The sequence below is a fragment of the Leptinotarsa decemlineata genome, unplaced genomic scaffold (assembly GCF_025532065.1).
Source record: "Leptinotarsa decemlineata unplaced genomic scaffold, Ldec_3_MD MMD2_tig00026282_RagTag_RagTag, whole genome shotgun sequence".
Lineage (NCBI taxonomy): Eukaryota > Metazoa > Arthropoda > Insecta > Coleoptera > Chrysomelidae > Leptinotarsa > Leptinotarsa decemlineata.
Window position 1 is genome coordinate 15,460,621 of NW_027412668.1, and position 15,398 is coordinate 15,476,018.

Genomic DNA, 15,398 nt, shown 5'->3' on the forward strand with positions numbered 1-15,398 from the left:
GTTAGAAGTTTAAAAAAAGTAACAAAATGTTGGTTTCACCAGTTTTTTGACGCTCCGCGTATAAAATATCCAGCACTGTCATACTTAGGGAATTTGACGATTCATTGATTTAAGGAACTTGTACTCCACGATCTTTATTGATTAGGTGGGTATGTACCTACCACCTATCCTCTTGTTGATATGATTTGCAAAATTTAGTGAAAGGTAAATATGAACATGCGAATAGCTTGACTGACAGCAATTCGAATAATGTGAATTTTCGAAAGCCAATTCAAATATTTGATGGAAATCGAGTGAGTTACTTTTCAAATTACACAAAACCCAATAAATATAAACAAATATCATGACTCACCCATTTTGTCAGGAATACAAAGCTTCTGGATCACACCAACAAAAAACTATCACAGTACACGAACTGAACGCAAATATACAGTCATCAACATGTATAACAAACTAACAACCAAACTCACTAAAGGGAGAGACGACAACTGAGAGAATTTCGTTGATATCCTAGTGTGTCGATCGCAGAACATGCGCTCAACCCCCACCGCGATTATAATTCGTTCGCCCTGGTTAATTTACAAGTAGCGGCACGGTTTCTGTTCAAAAATTGCATCATCTCTAAACCTCACGAGGACGCATGATGCCGCTAGTTTGAAATGGAGTAGACAGAAGGCAACCAATCACTAATGGTATGAGGCCCCTTAGGAGGGGAATGGAGGCGGGGCAAAGATTTTGATTTGTTCCTGTCCGTGCAGAAAGCAGAATGCAATTCCCAATTTCACTTATTGAGAGTAATGAATAATCCACAAATTTTTGATGTGCTTTATTGCTGTGATTTATTACAATATTACTGTTGGTTGTTTTAGTAAATAATAGTCGCAAATTTCCTTTCGCTTCTGTCTTATGAAGTTTAAAATATCTCCAAGCAAGATAACAGAAAGTTGAAGGAAAATAAAATAGTAATCAACCTATCTATCGCCTTCTATGTAGAATTCAATTTTTTAGACTCGTGGTAGTTTTTGATGAATTTTGAGTCGTGAATTTATGCTCGGTGATCAATAATCTGAAGTCAAAACTTGGCGTACCTACTGTCTACTTTCGGTGATACGGTCAGTCAAAAACTTTTTTAATATAAACATAATTGTTTATAAAAGTTATGACACTTCTACAAGGAACTTTTCGGCTAGTTCCCAAAATCAAACTATAAATGAATGCAATATTATCGAATTTACCTATATCCCTATTTTAAAACCATATAGGTATGGTGAAAAAAAAACCGTTTTATGAATAGAAATGTTCATTTAAGAAAATAATTGCAATAATGGAATTGTGTGACGAATTTGCAAATATTTACTAGTTCTCTTCACTACTTCTCTTCTACAATTAAAAATTGGAACAATATTCTCAATGAATCGTGGGTTCTGTGCTGACATTAGATGTTTCGTTTTAAGTCATCTACTTTGACAAATCAGTATCTAGGTATGAGTGCTTCATGAATATGATTATGACTATAACATAGTTCAAAACTCAGAAGTGTCGGATGATACCTATGCGTGCCATGCTTTGGTGGTTTGACGTTTCAGTATAGTTAGCTATCACAAGATACCTACAGCAAGCGCCAAACGTGATGGCCAGCCCGCCCCCATGCGCACGAACTCATTTTCAAAGCAACCCCCACTACAGCTCTTGCAAGACATACAAATGCTTTGTACAGAGGCATATATCATTAGGTACTTGTCCTCCAATGCCCTTGGCGTTTGGCATTGTCTGAATAATTTGTGTTGTTTCTGAAAAAATGTCATCGCCTAACAGAATTTTATTTTTGGATAAGTGTATCATTATATACTCAACATTTAAATGAACTGTAGTACTACCTATAGGTAATATTGAATAAAATATGAAAAGAAATTAAATACAAAAAAGTCATGTTCCATTTGCTACCCTAATTAAAACTAATTATAGGTACGACACTGGCCGGCAAGGGGCTTATCGTAATCCAATAGTAATTTGGTTGGCAGAGTCTATACCTGCGCAATCTCTCGCCATCGCGTTTGGCGCTTGCTGTTTATATTCATTTTTTAAAGAAAATAGCTCCTAGGAGCAAAACATGAAAAAGTACAAAACAATTTTTGCTTGAAACTTGCTCATGCTACATGATTCCGCGATTTTTCCTCAAATCTTCAGATTTGGAAATATTCGAAGTGGAAAGCGTTTGAACGAAGTACCTACCTGAATAATGTTTCCATTAGTTTGAAGAATACTGGTTGATTGTTTGCTTGTTTTTTTTGGTGTTATCGGCATCGACTATACATTGGTCTTTAGCCTCGCGTTCTGGGTAGGCAATGATGATAAATCCCCGAGCCACCTAGGGAGCATCATGAGTATTCGTCAGCCATGTAACGTTGCAGAATCATACCAACTTCAACTAGAATACTGTTTTTTTATATTTTTGTTGTAATAGGCAATTCACGAGTGTATTTTTTTTTAATTTCATGTAGAGTATATATTTGATTTCAATATGATGTACAACTTACAAGTCCGAAGTTTTTACCAGAATTCCCTAGGTATATATACCAACTGAGTTTTTCTCGTGTGAAAATTTTCAAATTGTGATAGGCATAGATTTTTTCTTTCGTTAATTTATATTATACTAGTTGTTGCCCGCGGCTTCGTCCGCGTAGAATTTGGTAGTTGTAGTACTAATTAGTACTATGTTGCTGTATCGCTGCTGTTCCAATGTTTTGACAGAATCAGAATCAACGAACTTACGTGTGCGCAGCGTTATAGAACAGTGCTTTCAAAAAATTGTACTACAGCGCCATCTAGTGGCGAGTTACAAAAATTGATAGCCTAAAAACCTTCTCTATGAAAAATTACTTACACATGTCTAGTTTCATCACGATCGGTTGAGCGATGTAGAAGTTTATCACTTACCAACCAACCAACCAACATACCAACAAACATCCATTTTTATATATTAGATATATATATATATATATATATATATATATATATATATATATATATATATATATATATATATATATATATATATATATATACATATATTTGGAAAAAACTTTGGAACCTGAATCCGTTGTTTACCTACTATACAGGGTGTCCCATATAAAACTCCGCGGGCAAATATCTGAAAAATGAGAGAGAATATCCATATTTCGTGAAGGCATATGATTTTGATGTCAAAGGGTCCTCTTATTTGCAAAGAGATCCAGCAATAGGCGTCATCCATTAGGGCGTCGCGACACCGACGCCAATTTTTTCAAATGGTAACCTAGATTTTTCGATTCGTTTTTGGATTCTGCATTAAATTCTGAATTCAGCCATATATAGCACACTCGTAGTTTTCCTTGAATACTGATGAAAAAAGACAATTTTATTGCATATCATAAAGAGGACCATGAATAAGTCAAAATGAATGCAATAATACGAGTTTAATAAAATGAATCCATCAGTTATGATTTCATTGTCTGTTTAATTTCATCTAGTTGCGTATTTCTGTACAAATTAAAATAAATGTTTGAAATTACCAAAAAATATGTTACTTTGACCATAACTCGACTAACATGATGATAACGAAATCAATCAGTGATAAAAAGAATCATTCCAGTAAGTGTTTGAACTGCCTCCCTTCACGTAGAATACACATATTGCATTTTTTTAGTAATTCCGATTCGTGACAGCTAAAAGCGTCTCTCGCGTTATGGAAGCACTAACATTTGTGATACTATTTTTCAAATCCTCTACATTCTGTGGACGTCGCATATAAACTAAGTCTTTGATATATTCCAACGAAAAGAAATCTAGTGGAGTATTATCTGGACTTCGAGCTGCCCATGATATTGGACCCTTATTTCCAATCTCATTAAAAGTATCATCCAAATATTCGGTAACTATTCTATTATTATGTGGAGGTGCCCCATCTTGTTGAAACCACATATTCAGTCGAGTTTGTATTGGTAAACGGCAACACTTGTTGTAGAAAAACCAAGTACCTCTCCCCATTGACAATTTCTTCGAAAAAATTAGGTCCTATCAAATAACCATCTATGATTCCGCAGCAATCATTAACCCCGCACACGCAGACTGAGATCTCGTTTCTTGCACCCAATGAGGGTTCACGTCAAACCTATAGTGACAGTCATATTTGTTTATTATACCGTTATTATGTAAACGGCTTTCATCACTCCATAATATTTTTATCAGAAACTGATCATCATTATGAATACGGTCGAACAATCATGCAATGAAGTTCAATCTTCTATCAGCATCTTCTGAACATGGGAATATATTTTAGTTATTGAAAATGAAATATGAAGATTGTTACCTGAATGTAGCTCTTGAACCAAATGTATTTTGTATGGATGGAATTTGTTTTTTGACAAAATACGTTGTATTGACGATTTCAAAATGTTACAATGCATTGCTACTTTTCTGGTAGAACTAACTATATGGTTCCAACACCATTTGACCTAGCACTGCAACACTGTGATTCTCATCAGTAGCCGTTTTTGTTTTTTTTCGCTTCCATTCATTAAAAAATCCATTTCGTGCCAAAGATTTGGCTAAGCCAGCGAATGTTTTGTCTGACGGTAATTTTTTGTCGCAGGATACGGATTAGCGTATATCCTCACTGCTTCTTTTGAATTATTTCTTGCTTCGCCATAAATACATATCATATCCAACTTCTCTGCATTTGAAAATTGAAAATTCAATTATACGAAAAACCAACACAAAACTGAATACACTTTCGTCAAATCTGACAGGTCTTCTGACAGATTGATAAATACATTATTGCATTTATTTTAACTTATTCATGGCGCTCTTTATAACACGCAATAAAATTGCATTTTTTCATCAGTATTCAAGGAAAACTACAAATGTGCTATATGGCTGAATTCAGAATTTAATGCAGAATTCAAAAACCAATTAAAAATACTGGGTTACCATTTAAAAAAAATTGCGTCGGTGTCGCGACGCCCTAACGGATGAAGCCTAGTACTGGATCTCTACGTAAATAAAAGAACCCTTTGACACCAAATATGGATATTCTTTTTCATTCTTCAGATATTTGCCCGCGGAGTTTTATATGGGACACCTTGTATACTTAAAGGACCCCGCACTAATCTTATGGAAAACCGGCTTCGGTGAAAATAGCTGAAATTTCAATATGACGCATAGCCCATGCCATCCTTAACAAAAGTTACTAACTCTCTGAATGCCGGCGTTTGTATTCTACAGGGGTCAAAGTTTGATATTTTGACGATTTTTCAAAAAATCCGGAATTTCATTTTCACCGTATCGATCTGAATTTTTATAATGAAATGGTCCACACGTCCACAATATGTGCATCAAAAAGTTCAAATGACAAAAGTTTCTAGAATCAAAACTAGCGAGTATACAGAGGTTTAAACTTTGTGTTTGGTAAATTTTATCGAACTTTTTTCGAGAAAATATGTTACTTACATGAGAAATCGATCATATTTTGCATTTGAATCAACCATCCAACTATACATATTTGGAATATACAAGGCGATCAAAAATATATTTTCAATTTCGAAAAAATATATCCCTTTGTATAGCCAGCTTCCCCCAATATATTTAGCTGATTTTTTGAAACTATGTAGCCATTATACCAAATATTTCGTCTACTACTGCAGTATACATCATAAGTGGTATTTTAATGTTCCTAATTTCACTCGTCTTGATTTTTTTGATCATGTCACAGGTTATAAAACCTTCAGTTATTACAAATAACGGAATTTGACGGAAAGCTGCTCAACGTTTGTAAACGAATCATTGCCCCAATTAAAAGATGAAGATTTGTATTATCCTTCATTGGTCATCAGCTTGAATGCGAAGAAATATGTATAAATCATTTAAATTTTCTCTCTGTCAAAATGAACATTACTCACAATTTCAGAAAAGCAAATTTCAATCATAGTATCTCATTATTGAGGCACTGTCAGAGATTCAGATAGTGGACACTCTAATACAGCTTTAGTTCTTCTCGACTTCAGCAGGGCCTTTGACACTATTGAAAACGATTTATTGATATGAATTTCACATAACTTCAGCTATTACCTTACTTGACAACTATCTCAGGGGAGGAAATCAAAGAGTTACGTTTGATGGAACTGTTTCATCTCTTATTTCCGTTCAGCGAGGAGTACCACAGGGCTTTATAATTTGACCCTTCCTGTTTGCTCTCTATTCCTCAAATCTCATCAATAACTCCAATCATTACAAGGTGCACTTCTATTTGGATGGCACCCAAATCTATTACAGTTTTCTCCCTCTTGATATACGAATGTTGAAGAAGAGTTGAATAATTTTTATTGGGCCGCAACAGACCATTGTTTGCTTTCGAACTCCCAAAAATCAAATTATTCATTATTGAGGCCCGAGCTGGAGCCACTTGACATTTTAAAACTAATATTCAATGGCGTTACTATCGAGTTGGTGGAAGGGGCGAAAAATCTTGAAGTCATCCACTAATACACTCTTAGATTCGAAAAGACAGGAAAATTAAAATTAACCTTATTTTTTTTAAGGACAAAACACAAGCACTACAGGAAAATTTTTAAGGCGCTCTCAGAGCGGTGCCTTTGCGAAAGTAGCGATTCACATTGGATTCGAATCGCTGGAGAAGAAATCCATTTGGAAAAACGTTCTCAGGAAGTTTATTCCACACAAACGCGGTTCTGCAGATGAAAGAGTTTTCAAATAGTGAAGTTCGAGGTGTACTGAGTTGAACCTCAAAACGATGAGCAGCCACAGTCCGTCTCGTGTATTTCTGATATGTACCGCTCTTGGTGGAATGGTATGTAGGTATAGAAGAGAGACAAATCTCCAACATTTTTTCGATGTTTCAGGTCATCAAGGTTGCACGTGATGCAAGGGCGTCGCCAACGGAGGGCAGGGGGAGGCAGTTGCCTTTGCTAGCCGCAAAGACCAAAGTGCGGGCAATTGACTTCCTTACCTATTAATATATTCCGCATCGCATGACAAAACGTAAATAAATTCACAAGGTTTAATGTATATTGTAGAAAGTATTGAAATATTCAGAATAACATTAAGATTTTGACATCCGTTTTTAAAATCGCCGCCATAATCATCACGACTATATCAGATTTGCCATTGAACAGTGTAAAAATATATAGGTAGGAGGTAGGTATGGTGTGTGTGTGTGTGTGTGTTGTGTGCATTGCATTTCTTTCTACGACAGCCGTTCAGCAGCATTCACGTTAGTTTTGTATAATTTGTATGCGGTATACCTAAAGTAGAAGTTATTGTTACGAACAATGATCTAAATTCACTTCCTGAAATGAGAAATGTCACGGGAACCACAAAAGATACTATAAAATTTTTTCGGGAACTGCATGCGGCTACTTCCAGAATTTCTTTCATAATCGGGATTAGGTTGGGAGCCAAATACTCGGCTTTTATTGAACCCGTTTTCAACGTACTCCAATCTGTAGCTTTGGACGTGGTCAACACGTTAAAAGGATTTTACTTTTAATTTCAGCCACCGTGAAAACCCGAAAAAAGTGACAGGCGAAATTATAAAGGAAGCTACTGCTGTTGCGAAGAAAGTCGGACTGGAGGAGGACATTACATAAATGCCGCGTGTTATGGGGAAACAACGTCATACAAGAAATCATCCAGCAGAAAGCCCTTCAAAATACTGGAAGAGATATTTAGTAATACCATACTTGGATTCAATTATCACCTCCCTTGAAGTACGTTTTGCTGAAGAAAACACGCCATCATTCGCATTATCTAAGTTACACCCGGCAAAAGATGACTGAATCTGAAACAAACTTGTGAATCTATTGCCAACTTTCATGATTTACCGAACATAAAACAATTGGCAGCAATTGTGGCACGATAGGCTTAATCCAACAAATCTTACAGTTGTTGATGTCCAATCAGGCGGATGGCTCTTTTCTAGATGGAATCCAGCAACTTCAGGGTATGTTTGGGGGCAGAGCTCTATACATGAGAACACTACTCCAAAGATCTGATCTGAGCTTTATAAAGCATCAAAAGTTGCTGAGGTGTGTATAGTTATATACATCATCACTAGTTTTATCACATTTCAACTGTGATAATACTGTATATGGACTTTATTTAACTGAGCAGTATGAACGCAAAATTCAAAATAGTTCAAAATTCGTGCTTGTGACTCGTATTTATGGAATAAGATCAAAGATGCCTTTTGGGTGAATATGAGTAACAGAAGACTAGATAATATCGCTAACCTATTCCACAAAATTATTTTTACCAGAAAGCATGTCTATCTTCATAGAAAAATTTAATACATGTAGTTTTCACATACCTATTCGGTTATAAAAGTGTGAAGGTTCATTCAAAAGTGAGCTAAACATCATTCCAATGCCTAACATGCCGCTTAAAAGTCCATTGATGGAACTGAACAGATGCGTCTTTGTGGGTTGGTATGCAAACTCCAAGAATACATTTTTCCGACGCATCGGTATTTCTTCATGAATATTCTCAGCTATCGCATGTTTTATGTCCTTTTTAACCCATTTATATCCTGCATGTTAAGAGTCGTCTTATGACGCATAGAGACATACATTTCAAGAATTGTGAGTTGTGATTGGAATACATTAGTTGCTACCGGTTATCCTATTCTTGAAATATACAGTTTTCTCAGAAATATTTTTTACGCGAACATGCAAATATTGATAGGGGCACGGTCGGTATGCACCGAAAAGTCATGAACGGCGCCAAGCATTTTTTTTAAGAATTTCCCACCCAATGATTTTTTTTCTTTCAGTACTACACTGGTGAAACGTTTCCGTTCATTTTAATTCTTTGCTTCCATATCTATAGTTTTCCAAATGGCATGGAGAATTTAGTAACAAGCCCTACACCCATTACGAGGCCTTTCACCGTTGTAAGATAATAATAATATATTTATTGCCATGGATTTCCTATGAAATATTAACAACGTCAAATACAAAATTACACTTCACAAACGCACACAAAAATATATAAGTAAATACTTACTGCGTAAACGCAAGCGAAACAAGTCAACTTGCCAACGGCGGCTTTCAAATTGAAATCAATATGGGAATGATCAAAAAGTACTCATCTATTTATTTTTTATATGTATATATTTATACATATTGTACATATGAATGATTTATATATATATATATATATATATATATATATATATATATATATATATATATATATATATATATATGATATATATATATATATATATATATATATATATATATATATATATATATATATATATATATGTATGATATACATCAAAAGGGGGAAATTCGTGGACAAAACACTCAAGATATATGGAGGCAAACCGCGGACACGTGTTTCTGGCTATTGGCCTCATCAGCGCGGTGCAGCCAATTGTATATATATATATATATATATATATATATATATATATATATATATATATAATTATATATATATATATATATATATAATTATATATATATATATATATATATATATATAATTAAAAAAAGTATGTATATCTATATAACTCATACGTTACAGACTTTACAGACATTGTAAATTTATTCCTTAGTTAATCGGATAGTTTTGAATTTCGTTTTTATATTGTTAATGGTTTAAATGTATTTGTATATGTGTTTTATTTTTCCTGTTCTTCCTGTAAAATATTGTAGCAATAAAATGATATGAAAATAAAACGAAATGAAATTTATGCAATACATCAGATGAAAATATTAGTACCTACAACATCGTTTTTATTTACTTCAATCAAACCTCTCTCTCTCTCTCTCTCTCAGAAATATATCGACTTTGCTATAACATTACCGAAAGTCCCACTAAATAGAACATTCACCGCTGTGGTTACGGTTGATCTATATCTGAATAAAAAAGATAAATAATTTACAATTTTCGTTGAAATTATTGATTCGTCATCTATATAATGAGTTATATTTAATTTTCTCACACACCTTTGGGCCTTACGGGCTCCGCCCGATTGCCCAAAAATTACGAAATAACACTTTGTGATTCTCCGCCTTTTTCGGTGGTTTCATTTCAGGGTATTTTGTAGATTATAAATCGAACTATTAATTTGGAAATACTTATTAAGGGGTGTGTGGTGTGTTCACAGAAGTCTTAAATTAAAAATAAAATTGTAAATCAGGTATCTGAGTAAAAGTTCAGTTATATTTTTGGTTGATAAATATGTAAAATCTCCATGTCCAAAGTTACTTGTTTTGTGACTACGCATGCATGAAATAGTAACTGGATGATGCGAGTTAAATAGACATCTGGGATTGAAAAATTGAATAAATTGAATTTTGAAACGCAAGAGGTTTCTATATCATCTTCAGAGAAATTGTTATTTTTTGTTGGCTATCGTGTTGAGAGTGTTGCAAATTTGCAAAATATCACGTAAACCCGTATGTCAAGATTGTATTTCTGAAATATTTATTTAATTTACTGAAACATTTTATTCATTCCACCCTACTAGATATCAACTTTTGGCCACACAAAACAGGCTTCGAATGAACCACAATGTTCCAGAACATTCCCCAGAATTCGAAACTGCTCTGGCGTGTTCCATTATAACATGTGATTTTCTGGAATGATTCCGAATGTATTTCCGACCACTCCACAATATTCCAGAATGCTCTAGATTGTTCTCAAACATTCCAGAAAAATCATTCGGGAAAGTTCTGTTGTTAAATGCTCTAGATAACTCTCGAATGTTCTAAAGTGTTTTACATTTCTAGAATACGGAAGTTGTAGCCCTTATATCCTCAAAAACACGCCTTTCAGATAAAAGCGTTTGTCACAGGTGGGGTACAGGAGGCTACCAAAACATATTTTTATTTATTTATTTTATTTATTCATTCACCCTAACAGACCACATAGGTCTAATTACAAGGATGACCTTATTACATACAATTTAATATATACAATATAATACACTAAAAATAAAAAGAAGTAAACATTATAAATCAGTTACTGACGGGGTCGATTAATAAGTGTGATGATCCTACAAAGACATTGCCACTAGCTGTATAATGATTTTTTTCCTTAAATTTGTTAGAGAATATGTCCAATCTATATTAATTATTACATTCAGTTTTTGCGAGACGCAACATACCTGTAAGTGGGGCACCTATGGAGTAGAAATTTTGTATATAAAACATTGTATTTGATTTTGTCCTTCTGGCTGGAACGTGAAAATTAATTGACGATAATATATGAGGTGAGTTAAGTTTATTATTAAGAAGCCGGTGAAGAAATGATATTACACATATTTTGCGTCTATTTTGCAAAGAAATTATCCTGAATTCATCTCTCAAATGAGATGTTCTCACTAAACGGTAGTCTGGCCATACGTGATATTTTTTGAAGTAAAGATATCTTAAGAATTTATTCTGAAGTTTTTCCAATTCATATAATGTGGGGTTATATTCACCAAACCATATATTTGATCCAAATTCCAATTTACTTCTAACCAATGTGTAGTACAGCAGTTTGATCGAATGTATATTGCTGAAATTTCTAGTTTGCCTGATAATAAACCCTAAAATTTTATTTGCATTTCTTGTAATATTTCTTACGTGATTTTTAAATGATAATGTATCATTATATGTAATCCCCAAGTCTTTTATTTCTGTATTTCTTCCAAGAGGGACCCTATTCAGTTCATAACTGAAGAGAATAAGGTCTCTTTTGCGCGTAACCGACATTAGTGAACATTCATCAGTATTGAAAAATAATGTATTTTCACAACTCCACTTATAAACCTTGTTCAGATCTTTTTGTAGCATTACACAATCCCTCACTGTTTTTTAGGTCATCAGCAAACATTATGTATTCTGAGAATTCCAGCACTGCTGGAAAAGCATTTATAAAAAGAACAGAAAATAAGGGACCTAAATCTGATCCCTGTGAGACTCCAGAGGTAACTTCAAATTTTCTTGAATATGAACCATGATATTTTACAAGAGAATCTCTGTTTTCCAAATAGCTTTTGAACAATTTGAGAGTATTTTTAGTTAAACCATAATGACTCAACTTCAACAATAAAATATCATGATCTACTTTATCGAAAGCTTTTTGGAAGTCTGTATAGATAGTATCCAATTGAGATTTGTTTTCAAGTGCCTCATATGCTTTGTGAGTTTAAGTTAACAAGTTTTGACTCAATAGATTTATTTCTTACAAAACCGTTTTGCTCCACCCTGATATACTTCTCAAAAAACTGATATAATCTGCTGTATACATTGCTGTATAATTTCTTTGATCAATTCTCAATCATCATGGATATTACAGTATGTTCCCGAAGGATCCAGTTCATTCCTGAATATGCTCTCGAACATTCCTTGAATATTATGAATGTTTTGGAACTTTCTAAAGGGTGAAACCTTCTTTATAGAAAAGCGTAGAAGGGCCTTATATTTCTATTATTCGTTTCGTGAAAATTATGAATTTGAAACTCGAAATTACGACTTCAATTTCGAGATAAAAGACGAAATTTTGAGATTAAAGTGAAAATTTCGAAATATTTAGGTTTTCAAAGTCGTAATTTCCAAGAAACGAATAAAAACAATTCTATAGCACTTCTGCGCTTCCGTACTGATGTAATATAATATCAGAAAAAATGTAGGCATTACGATCTGCTACATGTGCTAAGCCGGGTCTAGTTCTAGAGATGAATATGTGTGTTACTGTATGTACATACAGATATCGACCATCTCAAACAAAAAATGAGAGATGCATGTATTAGTATTACACCTATTATGCTAGAAAATTGTCACAGAATTTGTGTGGACCGATTACTTATGTGCATTCAACAAAGAGGTCGTCAATTCGAGCATTTAATGTAGATTTCCATGTAGCTTTGAGTTTCCGTATTGGTTTCATTTTCTGTTTGATTGTTGTCACTAATGATGGTAGTTATTACAAATGGAACGCTATAAAAATATCAAATGTGTGAAAAGACAGGTCCGCATATAAAAAAAAAGTTGATGGTGGCCATGTTGACACGAAACGTTTTATCGAATATTCATTATTAGATCGTCATAGTACATTTCGAATACAATCACTTTTTTTTTCATTTTTTGATATTCTCCGAAATAACAATTCCATTCGAATCATTTTTGGTTTTCCCCGTATAACTCGGAAAGAGCGAGAGTCCCCGTAACTTTTCTCCAACCATTGTATTGTTCTCGATGACAGTTATCTTTTTTCCCATTTAATCGTCTTCGTATCTGTTACCGTTTAGAATATAGCAATGTCACAACTTGATAAAAGGAACGGCCTGTATACCAGAAATAGGAAAATGTGAACTTGTAATTCGATTGTTTTTATAGCTGATGGGCCTATTATGTCAAAAAATAGCACTTCACTGAAAAAAGAATAAGGCTTTCGCGGCCGAGGTTTCAGGTTTTCACTAGCGCCAGCGAAACGTCAGGAAGAAAATCCAAACTCGAAAAATAATAACATTATCACTTCACTATACTTTACTATCTCAGCCTTTTATTTCATGTACACCAAATACTTACATTTTTCAAGGTTTATTGAAAATGAACAGCAAAAACTATAAGAAAGAAAAATAACTGATAATCTGCAACATGCAACATTTATCGCTACCTGGCCAGTCAAGTAAATTTACAACCTGTTTTGGCCCCCGTAGGGTAGATCGGCTATCATAATCGATAATAGGAACAAATATTTAGGAAGACTTCTAACCGAAACTAATTTCCGAATGCCTCTGAGTCAACGCTGTCGGGTCTTTGAAATTATGGTGAAATACGTGTCATTCCAAAAGAAAACATCTTCTTGTTATTTTTAAATTATCGTAACAATAAACCTCTTTTTGCTAACCAAATCGTGACAAAAGCAAAGGAGTACGTGTTAAATATGAATAGAAGATTTACCTATACGAAAAAAGAAACCGAAATTCCAATAAATAACAGAAAAAGAAATAACGTCATTTTACCTGTCACGATTTGACTGGATTATAATGTAAAGGGTGGTTGTCCGGAGGTGGTAGAACTTTCTCACGGTACACGGTATTTTTGAAGCTCGTGCTCTTCGAACATTTTTGAGGATTAATATTGTCCTCGGTCGAACTAATTGACAGGCCGACTAATCTCCTCAAAAATTTTCTTTTTTTTTGTTCTGGCGGATCTAATTGAAAAAATGCATTCAGATGGGTATACCTGATGCTCTAAATATTTTATTTAGTATGGAATTTCAAATGGGTCAAGAATAGGTAATATAAACGAAAATTTGAGTAGGGAAACTATATAGGATGTAAAAGCCAAATGGAATAAATTCATTATTTCGGTTACTGTACGTATTTGAAAAAAATCCCGAAACACGTCAAATGTAAATTATAATTTGACATTCTTCAACGTAAAAATACCTTCAACCCCCTTCAAATGACAGGTACAACCCCCAATTTTTTAAATGGAAAGTATAGGTTTGTGATGTATCGTTTGAAAGGTCTCTTCACTCTCTATTCAAAAATGTTATCGCTTTCAAGTTTATTGCAACAATTAAGATAAAATAAATTACCGAAATTCGATAAAATACACTCAAAAACTAAAATGTAATGCAAAACGTAATGAAATGTGGAATACGAAAAAGAACTATGGATGGTAACGAAGTTAACCGCAAACGTCTTGGCAACATCCTAATCTCAAATAAAACTGCCTTCTAACATTATTTAACATATCAGGCGTGACCGACCAACTTGCAAACGTTATTCGTTCTTTGAAGTCATTCAGATTTGAAGGTTTAGTTTTGTACACATTGCTCTTCATATATCCACATAAAAAGAAATCAAATGATGAAAGATCAGGTGATCGTGCTGGCCATTCAATCTATCCCCGTCTCCCTATCCACCGACTGGGAAATGTTGTATCGACGTATTGCCGGACATTAACTTGGTAATGTGGTGGTGCTCTATCTTGCTGAAGCCATACCGTATTCACCGGAACTTGAGGGTTTCCTGGATCAGGATATAAATTTGCTAAACTTGAAATGACATCGTTTTGAAGTAGTGCCAAATAATTATCGCCATTCCCAATACCGTTGACCAGTAGTGGCAATTTTGCCGATTAGCATGACCGTTAAGAGACAAAGTACACTCATCAGAAAACATAACGTCTTCTAGTTGGATGGCATTTTTATCCAACATGTCCGTCATTTGCTCACAAAAATAAGTTCTATCAAAATCGTCTTCCATGCGAGCTTCTGAGTAGATATCATTTTATAGGGATGCATTTTATTTTCTTTTAATATGTTTACTATCAATGTATGGCTTACATTGAATGTAGTGGAATGCCTGTCTACTCGATGTAGGTGGGTTT

The 15,398-nt window shown here is 34.1% G+C and overlaps 1 protein-coding gene and 1 long non-coding RNA gene across 2 annotated transcripts in view; one reads left to right on the forward strand and one right to left on the reverse strand.

Annotated features, from left to right (window-relative positions):
• The window catches only part of LOC111509559 (uncharacterized), a 61,346-nt gene extending 52,124 nt beyond the window's left edge, over positions 1–9,222 (forward strand). Inside the window, exons 2-3 of the long non-coding RNA XR_012466743.1 lie at positions 6,576–6,844; positions 6,897–9,222. This is a non-coding gene — a long non-coding RNA (uncharacterized lncRNA). The remainder of the gene's footprint in view (positions 1–6,575; positions 6,845–6,896) is intronic.
• The window catches only part of stet (stem cell tumor), a 238,538-nt gene that overhangs the window by 59,494 nt on the left and 163,646 nt on the right, over positions 1–15,398 (reverse strand). The window lies entirely within an intron of this gene.